General features: G+C 34.0%; 1 protein-coding gene across 4 annotated transcripts in view; it reads left to right on the forward strand.

Annotated features, from left to right (window-relative positions):
• Positions 1-15,116, forward strand: part of SULF1 (sulfatase 1) — a 115,288-nt gene that overhangs the window by 28,283 nt on the left and 71,889 nt on the right. The gene's annotated exons all lie outside the window — the stretch shown is intronic.

Consider the following 15,116-nt stretch of genomic DNA (forward strand, 5'->3'; position numbering starts at 1 on the left):
GTTTTTGACACTGGAATTTGTTATTGGATTATCCCTGGATTGAAAACTGACTGATTTACCTATGAATGACTTTGGATTGCTATTTTGGACTTTGCTTAATGTTTCTGGTAGTAAAAACCTACATTTACTGTACAGTGTATCTGTGTTCTGTGTCTGTGTATTGTTCAAACACTTCTCTCAAATACGTCTCCCTGTATGTACTCATTCTCCTAACGGGGAATTACCTCAACACTGGTTATGGGCCCAGGCCATACCAGGCTCAGATAACTGAGAGTTAGTGTGAATACACAGTACTGTATACAGACAGCTATTTACTGTTTAATTGTGGGTTACTATTCTGGTAAAGATGGTACAAGAGACTTCAACAAGTCTATCACTGATAACCTGGTTGGATGGAACAAACTATGTTTCCTGATCTATGAAGTGCAGTCTACTTCTGCGTAGAGAAGGTTTATGGAATGTAGTTCAAGACCCACTGGATGTAAATGCTTGGGATCCAGAAAATGAGGATGATGCCAAGAAGCTTGTTGACTTTAAACAGAACAACGAGAGAACTCTTTGTATAATTGGACTAACACTGAGTGACCAGCAGCTAGTCCATATTCGTGGAGAAGAGTCTGCTGCTAAGTGTTGGGAGAATTTGAAGAGGATTTATGTTCGTGACAGTGTAGGTGAACACATACATCTTACACATAAACTGTTTAGAGCATGTCTTCTGAAAGATGGAGATATGTTAGGTCATTTAAACTTCATGAAAAGAACTTTTCAAGAGCTACATGAAAAAGAACTGATATTTTCAGAGCTGCATCAAGTTTACATCATTCTTTCCTCATTGGATGAAAGTTATGATGACTATGTATCTTCACTGGAAGTCCTGCCCAGAGATAAACTGACATTGACTGAAATAACTGGAAGATTGTTAGAAGAAGCAAGAAGACAGCTGGGTGGGGACCAACTGAGGAAGGAAAAACCACAAGAAGAGGATTTGTCTTCAACTGCCTATACTGTTAGGAAATGTTTCTCTTGTGGGGCTAAGGGACATATAGCTAAATTCTGTAAGAAGGGAAAAAGATAGAATACTGGTAATCACCAGAAGGCCAAAAAGAATGTTAGTTTAGCTATATCTAACAATTCAATTGTAAACCATGATTTGTGGGTTGTTGATAGTGGAGCATCACAATGCATTACTAAAGATAAAAAAGGGTTTGTAAAGATGTCCACAAGTAAACAACATGTATCATTGGCAAATGGATGGAAGACCAAAGCATCAGGTCAAGGTACTGCATATTGTTCTTGTATTAATGAACATTTAACTACGTTATATATACCTAACTGAAATTTAATTTATTGTCAGTAAGGGCTTTAGTTAATCTTGGTTATGTAGTAACCTTTAGGGGAGATAATGTATAATAGAGAAAGAGGGTAAAAGTGTTATTGCTACTTTAGAGAATGATTTATATGTAATACATGATGACCAGTTGAAGATGGCTAACTCAGTTTATAACAATGTTAAGCCACATGATGAATGTATACATTTACTACATAAACATCTGGGGTACATTAATTTCAAAATGCTCAAACAAACTGTTGAATTGTCAGAGGGAATAAAATTGAAACCCTGTAGCAAGTATTTAAACTGTAATGCTTGTAGTCAAGAAAAGAGTAAAGTTACTCCAGCAAACAGACTTAATGGGTTTAAGACCAAAGAACCTTTAGAGGTTGTGTTTGCTGATATAACTGATCCTAAGAAACCAAGTTTAGGAAGTGCCTGCTATATTTTGAGTATTATGGACCATTACTCACGATACGGTTTCTGCTATCTTATGAAAAACAAAACAGAAACATTCCAACATTTCTTTAACTGGCTAAGGTTTGCAGAGAGAAAAATGAAAGGTAAAGTAATTAATTTAGTAACTGACAATGGGACTTAATTTGTTACCTCAACAATAGCGATGCTTCTGTGGCATATGGTTTTTTGACATGCCCATGAATGCATTCCCAGGACAAGATAGTGTACTCATTTAATAAATAAAAAATAACCAGCCCTTTCCATAAATGCTTATTTTTACAGCTTTGTAAATTAGATCACAATGGTGGTTGGAGCCGCAGTATTTAAAGTGACTGGACTAATTTCAGTTGGCTGCAAAAATGTTTTCAATTGTTATTCAGGGATCTATAATTCCTTTTTTTAAAAAGGTATTTCAAAATTGCAAATGGACATTCTATTATTTTTTAAAGAGGCATTTCATTTTTTTATATCAGGGATTAGGGACTATTGCTTCTAATGTAATTTTGCGACCTGCTGTAGATGTGTTATCAGTTTTAAAAAACCCTCTTTTTAAAATCCTGGAATGATAATATCTTCCTTTATTTAATTAGCTAGAAGACTCAAACCATATGATGATATTTTCTCTCCAATTGGCTGACAACATTAATTATTTTCAGTTAAGTTGGGGACTGAAGCAGAAGTATAGAGAGGTCTTACCTATCAGAGGCTTAGAGATAAGTGGGCTTTGACCCCTTATCTTGTAGTTCAGCATCAATTTTGTAAACTGCAATGACCTATAATATAGCAGAAAAAGAAAGTGTTTTTGAATAAAAACATGTTTGACTCTGACAGTATGGAAATAAAGTAATGGTTAGGAGAAACAGATATTAAATGAGTCCAGAATGCAAAGTTTTGCCAACTTTGCTTCTTTTTTAAACTTAGCTAACGTACTGTTTCAATCTTTATTAGTCTTCTCCAATCTAGATTCTCTAGAATTCTTCATGCTCTTTTTATATGCTGATATATCAAAAGAGCATCTTGAAAATCAACTGTTCATTTCGTTCATAATCCAAGGGTATTGGCCATTTCCTGATTTTTCTGCCATAATGGCATGTTGTTCTTTAACAGTCCTAGAATTTTATACTTGTAGCCATTGTTTTACCAGAAGGTCTAGTCCGAGTTGATCCCTTGTAGCTCCAGCATTGTCCCATAGTACCAAGTGCTGTTACTGGGCCTGATTGTATCATACAATAATATATTGTTTTATAGAATATGGAGAAGGAGGGGCTGGATAGCCTGTGAGCACATGGAACCTCCCAGCTGTAATAAAAAAAATAGGTTTCTGAAATTCAGTGACAAAAAAAGCCAAATTTATTATTTTTGCTGGTGGGTGGGGAGTGAATCTCAAAGAGTGTGGAGTACAAAAAGAATGATGTTAGACATTAAGAATAGTTGTGCAATTAATTATGTATATTGACTTGTATTACTCACATTATATATGCTGTTTTAAGCTCACATAAATATTGCACATAAACTTTTCTGGGATCAGAGAATCAGTATCTAAGCTCGGATAATTCTGTGGTTAAAAAGATAACCCAAACAAAAAACAAATAGATCCTAACGTCGTGCATTAGATTGCAAATATATTTGTTTCCCAGACTTGTTAACTATATGACTAATAAGGCTTAAATATATTCAAACGGGAACTTTTGACTTATATTTGTTTTGACAGGTGAAAGGTGAGAATGGTAGAATTTTTCCGTGGCTGTGGATTGTGTTGCTTTACTGACAAAGATTTGTTTTTCCATAAAGTTTTTATTTTTTTTCACAAGATTGAAAATAAAAGACTAAGTGGGAATAAAAACTAAATACTGTTTCAGCAACCTAATATGCAAACCTGATTGTATTAATTTTATAGCCTTTTAGTGGTTGCTGTATTTATACTTGCAAAAATCGATGTCACACATAATTAGCGAGCAGCATCCATGCCATAGACTACATCATTTCTGCAGCCACTCACATTAAAATATTTCATGGAGCATGGAAAACAAAAAGCCTCAAAGTACCAAATGGGCAAATAATTTAGATTATCTTGTTTATGATCATTTCACAAGGACATGTGTTTCAAAGTCTACAATAATGCACAAAAAATGAGAACAATAAAGTGGTCTTGATATGCATCGCATGATCCATGTAACAAATTTAACAGCTTCTTGAAAAAAAGTGCACCAAAAATTTGCTCTGGGCAATGACATTCAAGGGAGATTTGGGAATATGCCATTATGTGTGATGTGTTCAGCCTATGAGAGAAAGATAAAGGTACAGCATCCAATGAGTTTAGCTCACTGTCTGGGACTTAATCCCCATGATATTTTTCTGGGTAGCAGTTTAGACGCAGTTTACCACTTCACTCTCTAGCCTATACCCCAGGATTTCCTGGTAGTTTTCCCACTAAGTACTAATTTGGTCTCACCTAAACTAGATCAGCCAGGTGCTGCTACATATTGAAATAATGATAGTTAAAAGTATAACATCATAGTTGGCATGCATTTCTGGACCTGTGTACAGCTGTGTGATCTCATGTAATGGTCTGGATTTTCCATTCCAAAGTGTGCAAATGGCAATATTCTTGTGTGAGATATCATGCAATAATGCCAAAATGTAATGCAGTCCAAAAATGCTCCTTTTTAAAATGTAGGCCTGTGGAACTACCATTACCTAGAGGTTCTGCAAAACTATGAGACCTGTGGGCACAATGTTGCATTTCTTAGTAGAATAATTCCTTGGAGAAACATATTTCTGTTTAATGATAAACATATCATAGATCCCTGTAGCAGGCACAAATACATAATAAGCTGTCTCATATTTAGCCAGATAACCTTTATGTAACCTCATGCTGACTCCTTGATTGACTGTGGGTTTTGAGGGGAAAAGAAGTGTCACTCTATGTTTAACCAAAACATTTATTAGGCAAACTCAAGGTTTACAAAATAATATGCAAACTTCTCAGGAAAAGAAAGTCTTTTGTTAAGATCTCCTGGGAGCAGCTGCCTGTCACAGTTAATAAATAGCCAGATTTGGTGAAATCCTGAGTTCAACCTATTTCAAATCATACATCATTTAAAATACTAAACTTTTCTATGTAATTTTGAACACTTGGAGATTATACTTTGCCATCCTGATCCCAAAAAAGTATTGAAATATTTTGCCAACACTTGTGAAAGGTATGGATTCTTTTTTTAAAAAAATTATGGTGCTAGAAAAAGCCTAAGAATCAAACCCTTACAATATAATGACGAAGTGCTTGAACAAGGCACAGAATACTGAGATTTCAGGCAACCTAAATTCTTGAAAAGAAGATATACCCAATTTAAGACACAGCTATACCAGGTAGCATAAGTTGAAACATTTGAAATGAATAATTTATTTATACATATATACTGTAGTTATATACATACTCCTGCCATGATTATTCCACTATACCGGTTTAGAATTCTTCTATATCGTGTGACAGTAAAGTGTGATTATACAGGAGATACATTCTTGTATTTATTTCAGCAGAACAATTCCATATTGTGAGATGCAGAAAATTGGTAAGTTATACATCCCTTAAACAGTAAAGTTATTTTAGCACAGAAATAACTACAATAATGTGTAGGATATGAAAGTAGAGTTCTAATACTGAATTATGCTGAAAACTTCTGAAAATGGGTCATTTTGAAAGTTTAATTTGACTACAATAAAAAAAAAATCTATAAGTAAATTCACTACAAATCGCAATATGTTTATGCCAATTACTTCGTGGATAATAACTTTTATGGATCGGAGTATTGAAACATCTGTTTTTCATAAATTATTTATGAAAATTTTCTTTAAAGGTCTAGTCAGATTTAGATATATTTTTAAACTAACATTTTAAAGGTATTACAATTACATTTGAGGAATAAATATATCTGATTTCTGACATAGTAAACATTTCTTTATTAAAAAATTATCTATCATCTCTCCCCATCTGCTAAATCTTAATCTAAATATCTTTAGTCACAGCTAATAAATTGAACTATTAGACTTGATATTTGTATTTAGAAGCAGTTTTCTATATTAAATCCACCCAAACTGTAAAACAGCACACAAGGATAAAGTATAAATGTTACAACAAGTACCTAGATCAGGGGTGGGCAAACTACGGCCCGCGGGCCACATCTGGCCCATTGGTCTTTTTAATCCGGCCCACCGAAGATTGGTACAGAATTAAGGTTTGATGTGAATGATTGGACGATTGCATTCATTTCATTTTGACTTGTATTGACAGGTATTTCGACACCAGGTGGCGCTTTAGGCGCAGTGACTTGATTTTGCAGAGATTTTGCAGTTTTTTATATGTACCGTATCTTGTGCTGACCCGGCCCGTCTGTCAAATTTTAAAAGTCAATGAGGCCCCCAAGCCAAAAAGTTTGCCCACCCCTGATCTAGACATTTGTGGCCTAAACTTCTCAACCCAAGATGATTGTTGAAATGCATAAACCAAAAGTTGTTCTCCATTGAGTCGACGGGAGAATCCAGGTTGGGTAGTCTCTAGCCTTGTTGCTCTACAGACTGAGTTGAATTCTGAGGACAAACCTCCCTGATAACGGTCCCCAGTTCTTCAACTCAGTCTCAGCCCGTTCAGACAGCCCTAAAAGGGCATTTGAAGATGATATTTGTAATGCATGCGGGAATGACCTTGGGAGACAATTGAAAGAGCCACAGCCCTAGACAATGGTCTGATAAATGAACTCTGAATCTGAGGAAGGATGGGAGTGGAAAATGACTCAGAAAGTTGTTTTCTTTTTTGATATCATTCAGTATGATAAATGGGCATTACAGTATTAATATCCCTTAACAAAAAGATGACTACAGTACAAAATATTTCATGCCATTGACGTAATAGTTCTTTCTCAGAATTATTGATCAAGGATTCATAATCCTTGTCCATTGCTGACAGAATTCACATGCAGGATAGGTAATGTTCCACTGTATGTTCCACCTTTAAGGTTTTTATCCTTATGTTTCAAAAGTTTAAAAATATAAGAGGTTAAAACATTGTTCTAAATATAAAATCTCCACACCAGATTTTATAAAATCAATTTCAGCCAGATCAGTACAGGTGCAAGTGATTTTATTCATCAACCACTGTTAAACTTCAGTGGCTTTATGATGTGATCGCACAGATACTGCAAATCAAGAGGCCCTTCTTTCCTGAAGAACAAATGAGAAATATCGGCCTGTAGCTGGCTTTTTCTTAGCTCTTTGTCAAATAGCAGTGGAACGCCAAAGGAAAAATATTTATAATACACAGTTTTTCCATATGAACTCCTAAAGTTTTCTCTACCCAAATGTTTTTATGCTGCTGCTAGTAAGAGTAGTAATCCTTATTTGTGTTCTATGATAATTGTTTGCCAATGGTCTTTGTAATTACTTGATTGGTTGCAGTCTGCCAGCTTCAGAAATTTTAGCTCTCACCAAGGGTTTAAGAACCTAAAGAAGAGTGGAATAAATATAAAGACTTCAAGATGCAAATGGTTTCCCCAAATCTCTGGCCCCAATTCAGTATCTTTAAAAAAGTTTGCTAAAATGAGCTTATCCTTTGAAGTAGTTACAAGTTGTTTATTGTTTGCATGGGTTTTTATGAACACAAATACTTTACTTTAAAAAAATCTGATAAATATAAATCAGTGATATAGGGGATTTATGCAGTGAGCTGTTATACAATATTGTATTTTATAAATATATAAATATATTTAGATATAAATATATTAGTGGGGGACTGATTCAAAGGACACTTTTGAAAATTACATGTGTACATATATTAAAGAGTAAAAGAGCCCTTCATCTTGACTTCCAGTTGTTTTCCCTAGATACCTTTTGGTCTAAAAAGAGGTATAATCCTGCTATTATTGGATGTAATAAAAAAGGATTCCCATTTTAATGTAGCAGGATTGCAGACAAAATTTATAGCAGATCCAAGGTTCAACTACTAAAAACATTTTTTTCAATGGCAGAAGTCATATCTATGACAATCATAAAGGCATTGATTCCTAAAATAAAGCTGCTGTGTGTTTCTTCCATGGCTGTTTCTTATACCAAGACATCTTTAATGGAAGTTCAATTTAATAAACAAATTGATGCCTCCAAATAAGTTTTGATTCCTTACAAATCCTGGATATTTTCAGAAGTGGCTTTCATTCCCTTCTTCCTAGAGCTTAAGAGAAAGTGAGTGGTCCAAAGTCACCCAGGAAAAGAACTTGTGGTTTCCTGATTTCTAGTTCCACTCATTGTCTTAACTACTATATCAAGCTGCCTCAGTTTATCATTTCACACATTTAAAAGATTATTTTAAAAGTTATGGGTACGTCATATCTACTGGTATGAAGATATGCAACAATAGAAATCTGAGAGTTGTAGTCTTCTGGAGGGCACCAAATTGGGGAAGATCTTTGAAGTGTCTCCTCACTCCACCCTCCTCAATCTTTAGCATTCTAGTAAAATATAAAAAGGATCACTTTGTTATTTGACGCTTTGATATCCTGACTTCAAATTCCTCAGTTGTACACTGCTGAGCAGTTCAGAGAGAATCATAGCAAATGGACATGGTTTACAAAGGGAATATGAAAATAGCCTAAATTCCTGTAAACACTGAGGTCATTGTTTATGGCTGCAAAATACATGGAGAATTTTGCTGTGGATTTCCTGATAATGGCTAAATCAGGCTATGATGTTCTTTCTTTTATTTTCCCTTTCCCATAAAGTTCAAAGTCCTCATTTATTTAATGAAGTGGATAAGACCTCATTTGCTGTATGGTTTCACTTCTTCATTTTAAATCATCTCCATATCTGATATTTTTTATTTGAAGGATAAGAAACATTGGATTCAATCATGAGTCCACTGCTGTACATTCTCCAATATAACATCAGGTTTTAATAAGACTCCTGTTTGCTCCACACATGTGCTTAAGACTGCCTGGAAACCAAATCAGCAGAGAGAAGGGATTACTTTAGATTACCCTGAAATATGCATTGTTTGAAATAGCCTCTGGTGACCAGCTTTCATGAATGGCTGGTTTTACTTGTGGGCCACATCATCTGGCTTAATTATATCAACATCCTTTTGTGTGACAAGTGCAATCCTTAACAAGCTGAAATATGACGCTTTGAAACAAAGCAAATTAGACAGTGAGAAAACAAGGTTGGGAAAGAGCGTGTTAAAAGCTTATGCCAGAATTGTTTGTAAAAGCTCCTTTTGCTGAAAGATACATATTGGAACATTCCTTTGAATTGTTTCATGTGACATGTGGTTAATATAAACCTCAATCATGATATATTTTAACTTTTGATCATGCCTACAATAAACTGGCACCATGGAACATTCTTCATTGGACTATCATTGACTATCTTTGCTTTTGTAAAGAAATAAAATACAATTTGGATTTGGCTTGTTAATATGCTTTCATATGTGGAGACCAAGACTAAGAAGCTTATAAATGCCCCAAACCTTGAAACAATTTAAAAAGAGAAAATGAACAGTACTATCTTGAACAATAAATTTTGACAGCCATTACAGCAGTTTGAACTAGTGGATGTTTAACAGATTTGAATTATACCTGCTATATGCAATGATCTTTTATTGAAATTTATAGTTCCCAATGTTGAAGCTTCTTATAATACGAAAGACTTATTTATTGGAGTATTCTTTTGAATAGATAATCAACAAATATCCCTAAAATAGTTGATTTTATTTTTTCATTTTTTCATTTAATGATACAATCGCATTAGAGTATTATATTTTGATTTTTTTTGGTGGAAATTGCTTCAGAATTTTTCATTAAAAACTTTCAGAATGTTTAATGAATCCAAATGAAGTATCAGTATAACTTTCTAATAAACAAAGGAATTCCACATTATACTCTAGTTAACAGTGCAAATTAAAAATTTTGGAAATGGTAGTCTCAGCCCACTTGGAAAGCAGTGACATGATACAGTATGGAAATGCAGAGTCTTTTGGTAATTCTGGTATACAAGTACATGGAATAAAGTATTTTTATATCCTAAAAGTGTATAAAGCAAATCAACACTTTTGGTACTAGTCTAAAAAGTTGGTTTCTCTTTCTTTCTTTCTTTCTTTCTTTCTTTCTTTCTTTCTTTCTTTCTTTCTTTCTTTCTTTCTTACTTTCTTTCTTTCTTTCTTTCTTTTTGCTATTTATAATACTGGTGGGTTATGGTTACGATAGATTAAAACATATGAGCATTTTTGTTCATGTAAGAAATATTTTTCAGAGGAGCATATGTGTCAATCACCTGCATACTGCTGTTTATAAAAATTATAATTTGCTTATTATGAGGTTACAAATGCTTGTGCCTACAGTCTAACTAAATTATAATTGGTAGGTGCATTGATTTATCCTTAGGCATAGGATAAAACATTGTAATTATAGGGAGATTATGTTTGGAGGAGAGCAAATAATTCTGATTGACTGGTAAATATGTAGATCGGAGAGATAAGTGCTAGACTTAGACATTTAACTTCATTCTTTGTATTCAGTATAAATCTAACATTTTACAACTAAGATTAATGGATTAACCTTTAAGAGGAGGCAATAGATCCTGCTGTTTCTTGATTTTGTTGTATTGTACATGTATTTTCCATGGTAAATGCCGGATACACCATTGAGTAATGAAATGGAATTTCACTGTGCTATTCCTGATTTACTGAAAAGATTATTATCTTTGTTTTTCAGAGATGCAATATGAATGCTGGATCTTAAAAGCATTATTGCTCCCTTTTAATTTTGATTTTATATTCAGTATATTTTGAACATCCTATGACTGAACAGCACTGTTGATTGTCAATAACTATATTTCCAAAAGAAACTCTCCTAAACATTTGGTTTCTTTTGACTAAAATTCAACAGAAAACTGCACATGTTTTTGTCTTTTTAATGTTTCAAAACTATATGTCACCTTAAATTAGATTCCCTAACAGAGCACCTGTTCACGATGAATTCACTTATTATCTGTAGAAGCTATTAATGCAGAAAAATTAGATTCCTCCTCTCTCAAACGCATTCTGAAGGTACTGTGTATGTGTGTAAGTCTTTAGGGTTTTATATTACAAAGTTACTCAGAAGAAGGAATTGCACTGTGGAAAACAAGCCGGTGATTGCAACCTTGAAATATGTTTGAATTACTTCACATAATTGTAGATACCGGTTATAATTCCAAAATAAAAAAAACCTGACATAAATCAATAAAACCTCTGAAATCGGATACTGTCAGCATTATGGAAGGCAAGTCTGTCTTGGTTACAAAAAATGCCTTTAAAAAGACTTTTTTCAGACATATGGGATAGAAAATGGCCATTGTGTCACTTTTTATCCAGTCCTGATATTCTTGGGTTACTAATTACTGTAAATTGTGAACAATGTGTGATTTAGCTGTTTACAGATTATTTGTGCTCAGGCCATTTTGGCTTGACTGCTGCAACTGCTGCATGTAGAAGGAAATGTTTTTCTATATGCTTACCTGCTACAATGACTAATGAAGACAAAAGTTTCAATTCAAGCAATACTGCTTCAAAAACAAAATTCCAAAATGAATAAATGAAATAAATTATGCTTCCAGGTCAATATCATGCATCAAAGTCCCAATCAGATTAGTTAATTTTTACAGATGTTTCAATGGTCTTTTTATAATTTCTCCACATTTTACTTTTAAACTGAAAGTTATCAAATACTTTATCTGTTGTGGATTGGGTTATGTTGTGGAAATTATAATATATATATTTTTAAGAGACAAAAGCCTGGATAAAAATGGGATTAGGTCATAGGTCAATCAAAGAGCTCATGGTTTGCATGCAAAAAGTCCCAATTTTAAGTTTTGGCATCTCTAGGTAAGACTGAAAAAAGTCCTGCTTTAAGCAATATTTTTTAAAAGCTACCCTATTATTGGGCAGTGTTGGCAGCGTTCAGCTAAAGGCTCTAACGTTCTCAGTCAAGCCAGTCTTCATAACATGGACTCTGCTGAGTCTAGTTCCATTGTACAGTTTTATAGGACAAATATGGCTCAGTCTGGACATGGACCTGTGTAAATACATCAAATGGTTGGATTTCTTAGGGCTTGCTGCAAATCGATCTTTTGGGATATAGTATGTGTACGGCAAAGGAATATTTGTCAGTAAAAGGTCTCAAAATGGAACTAGTCTAATTCTTTCCATCTGAGATCAGTTGATTATGTGCTTGTCTCTATAAAAACACCTTTACATTTTCCATGTAGCATATTTTTCAGTACAGTTAAATCTGTTTTCATTTACCTTGGGGAAGAAATGCAACTTGTAGTCTCTTCTTGAATCTTGGACACTGAACAATACTTTATGCTAATATGCCATGTGTGAAGGAAAAAGGCCTCTTTAATTTTTCCAGCTTTTAAACTGTTTCTCAAAGATAAATTGCAGTGTCTCTGAGAACACTTGCACACACTATATTTTTGTTTCCACTGTGAAGCTTCAGATTTTTTTTTTAGGGGTGGTTCTTTACTTCATTTTCTTCAAGAGGTAGGAGATAGGCTGCAAATAGATTAAGAGCTCATTGTTGAATAGAGAAATCCCCATGCATAAGGAAAAATGTGTCCTGGGTAGGTTGCACTATTTAACTGTTTGTTTTTGTATGAAACCTTAGCTTTTTTCACATAGGAGAAATCAATATATAATCCATGTAGCGGGCTATTTTGTCATTCTTTGCCCATGTCCTGTACAGCCCTATCTGTTTAACCATGCCATTAGAAACCCAATTTTTTTTCAGGATGCATGATCATGCAAGAGATGCTTATCTATAATGCTCATCTATAATATAAACCAGGGATTACCAAAGTCTTCAACTTATCCAGCTGTTCATGAAATTTCAAATGGTTCATTCACCTCCAAACATTTATATCAGGGATGTCAAACTGGTGGCCCGCAGGGTGGATGCATCGCTCCACAAAGGCAGAAAATGTCACAATATGTCGCACGATGTGATTGAGTTTGACTCCCATGCCTTATATGAAAATAATTTAATATATGCTACTTTTATAATATTACAAATAATAATAGTAACAATAATGGGAAATCTCATCAAACCTTGGGAGTTTATACTGAATCTTTGGAGACCCTACTGAAAATGAATTCTATAGGCTAAGGCTAAGGAAATCAAGGTATGAGTGTTGGAAAGCCTGATGTTGAGTTCATACATTGCTTTAGGTTGTAATATTGTATGGTTTCCTAGACTGATGAATAAACAATGTGGCTCATTTAACAATTCAAAATTAAACTATTCCATGACTTGGAATTAATGTGTATCTATAGATATATTGCCACATATTCATTTACCTCTTAACAATTGTAAATATGGTGAGTCTTCATCTTTTCCAACTCTTTTATCCATTGATAGCATGCCTCCTAATTTGTATTTTTATTAATGCAAATAGAAAATCCCTTATGTAGGATTCAGTTTGTATGATGTTTGGATACTTTTACAAAGCTATCTGTTCTGCAATAGCTATACTGTCCTAAATAGAGAAAATGATTCATCCTCTAATTTTCATAGCTTTTAACTTAAATTCAAGATGCAGAACCAACTCAGAAGGTCAGATAGGGAACAAGAGGGAGGAAAAGAAAAGGGAACAATAGAAGAGATGGAGAGAAACCAAGAGCATCCACTTCTCAACTAGATTCTCCATTCCTCTGAGTTATATTACAATATGGATGACTACATAAATCATTTAAACAAATAATAGTCTATGCTATGATAAATTAATAAGTTCTGACAGACTTCAAAGTAATATCATGGGAGAAGACAGATATTATTAGGCAATAATGATGTTGTCAGTCTCCAAACAGTACTTTTATCTGCAACAAAACTATAGACAGAGAAAGGAAAATTATTTACAATTTAGATACTGGAAAATGATGTTTCTTCCTGGAAAAGGGATACTAATACGCAAATGGTCATCTGTTTATTTATAACTATTAGAATAGTTCTCAGTATATATAAGTGCAAGAAGTCCTTTCATTTGAAATGCTTGGAATTGAAAATTTATTTCATTGCTGTCTGGCATCAGTCCTACTGTTGAGCATAGTTAATGCCTGGGTCTTATTTAATTCCACCCCCCTCTCCATATAAGCCTTCAGTCAGTACTGAGTGACTCAGTCTGACATATTTTAGATCTCCCAGAATGCCCTAAAATAAAGTAACTTGAGGTCATTGTAGGAAATTAAATTGGAGATTTAGAGCTAACTGTTGAAAATATTGCAGCAGATAAGCCAGCTGAGGTACATTGATACAAGAGAACCTCACAGTATTACTTAGAACCCCCATGACAAAACGGAAGCCTTAGGATTTTCCCCAGTATTTTATTATGATAATCTTCCTCCAATTTTGGCTGTAAATTCTGGAAGATGCCATCCCAGAACATATGGAAAGGACCAAACTGGGAAATTCTGGTTTGGTGTATTTAGAAAATATATTTTGCTGAGACAACATGATCTGAAACATTTCTAAGCAAAATAATTGATCCAGGAAACGTTAAACATTTGCTTCTTTTACTCTTACATGATCTTCCTTTTGGCAAGAGTTGTCTAAGATTTATTGTTTAGCATTGCTATTGTGAGTCCTAAAGTACACATCATTAACAAGGTTGTTTAGAAAACAACCTGGGGAGAAATATCTGTTTAGGGTTTTTTCCCCCTGTAAGTTCAGGTAGTCTCAGTGTAATATTAGATAATAAAATGCTTATTGGGTCTATTTATTTCTCCTGAACCCAAATGTTCCTAAGAAAAAGGGAGAAAATACAGAGCTCCCTAAACTAATTACCAGTTTCCAATCTGCTTATCTAAACCTCACTGGTCAGAGCAGTGGCATTTAACTCAGAATGTTGAATTCTCCATCATCCTGCTTATAAGTTTCTGTGTTGTCAATCAGAGGTTGGAATGTTTGTTCAGACAATGGAGCCAAAATTTCTCTGCTTAGAGCTTTGTTTTGAAATGTTCACAGTCTCCTGGGGCAATTATCTGCCTGAAGAGTGAGATACATGACACCATTTATAGCCTATGTTATGAAGCTTCAAGTTGGAATAAAGAAAAGTAAGAGACAGACAAAGAAAACTCTCACACACATTATCTATCATCTATCTATCTATCTATCTATCTATCTATCTATCTATCTATCTATCTATCTATCTATCTATCTATCATCTATCTCTATATCTATCTTATCTATCTTATCTATCAATTATCTATCTATCTATCTCTTTTTTTGTATTTTGCAATGAGCAATGGGGC

Source organism: Pseudonaja textilis, chromosome 3, assembly GCF_049901715.1.
Source record: "Pseudonaja textilis isolate UNSWEBS1 chromosome 3, rPseTex1.2, whole genome shotgun sequence".
Lineage (NCBI taxonomy): Eukaryota > Metazoa > Chordata > Lepidosauria > Squamata > Elapidae > Pseudonaja > Pseudonaja textilis.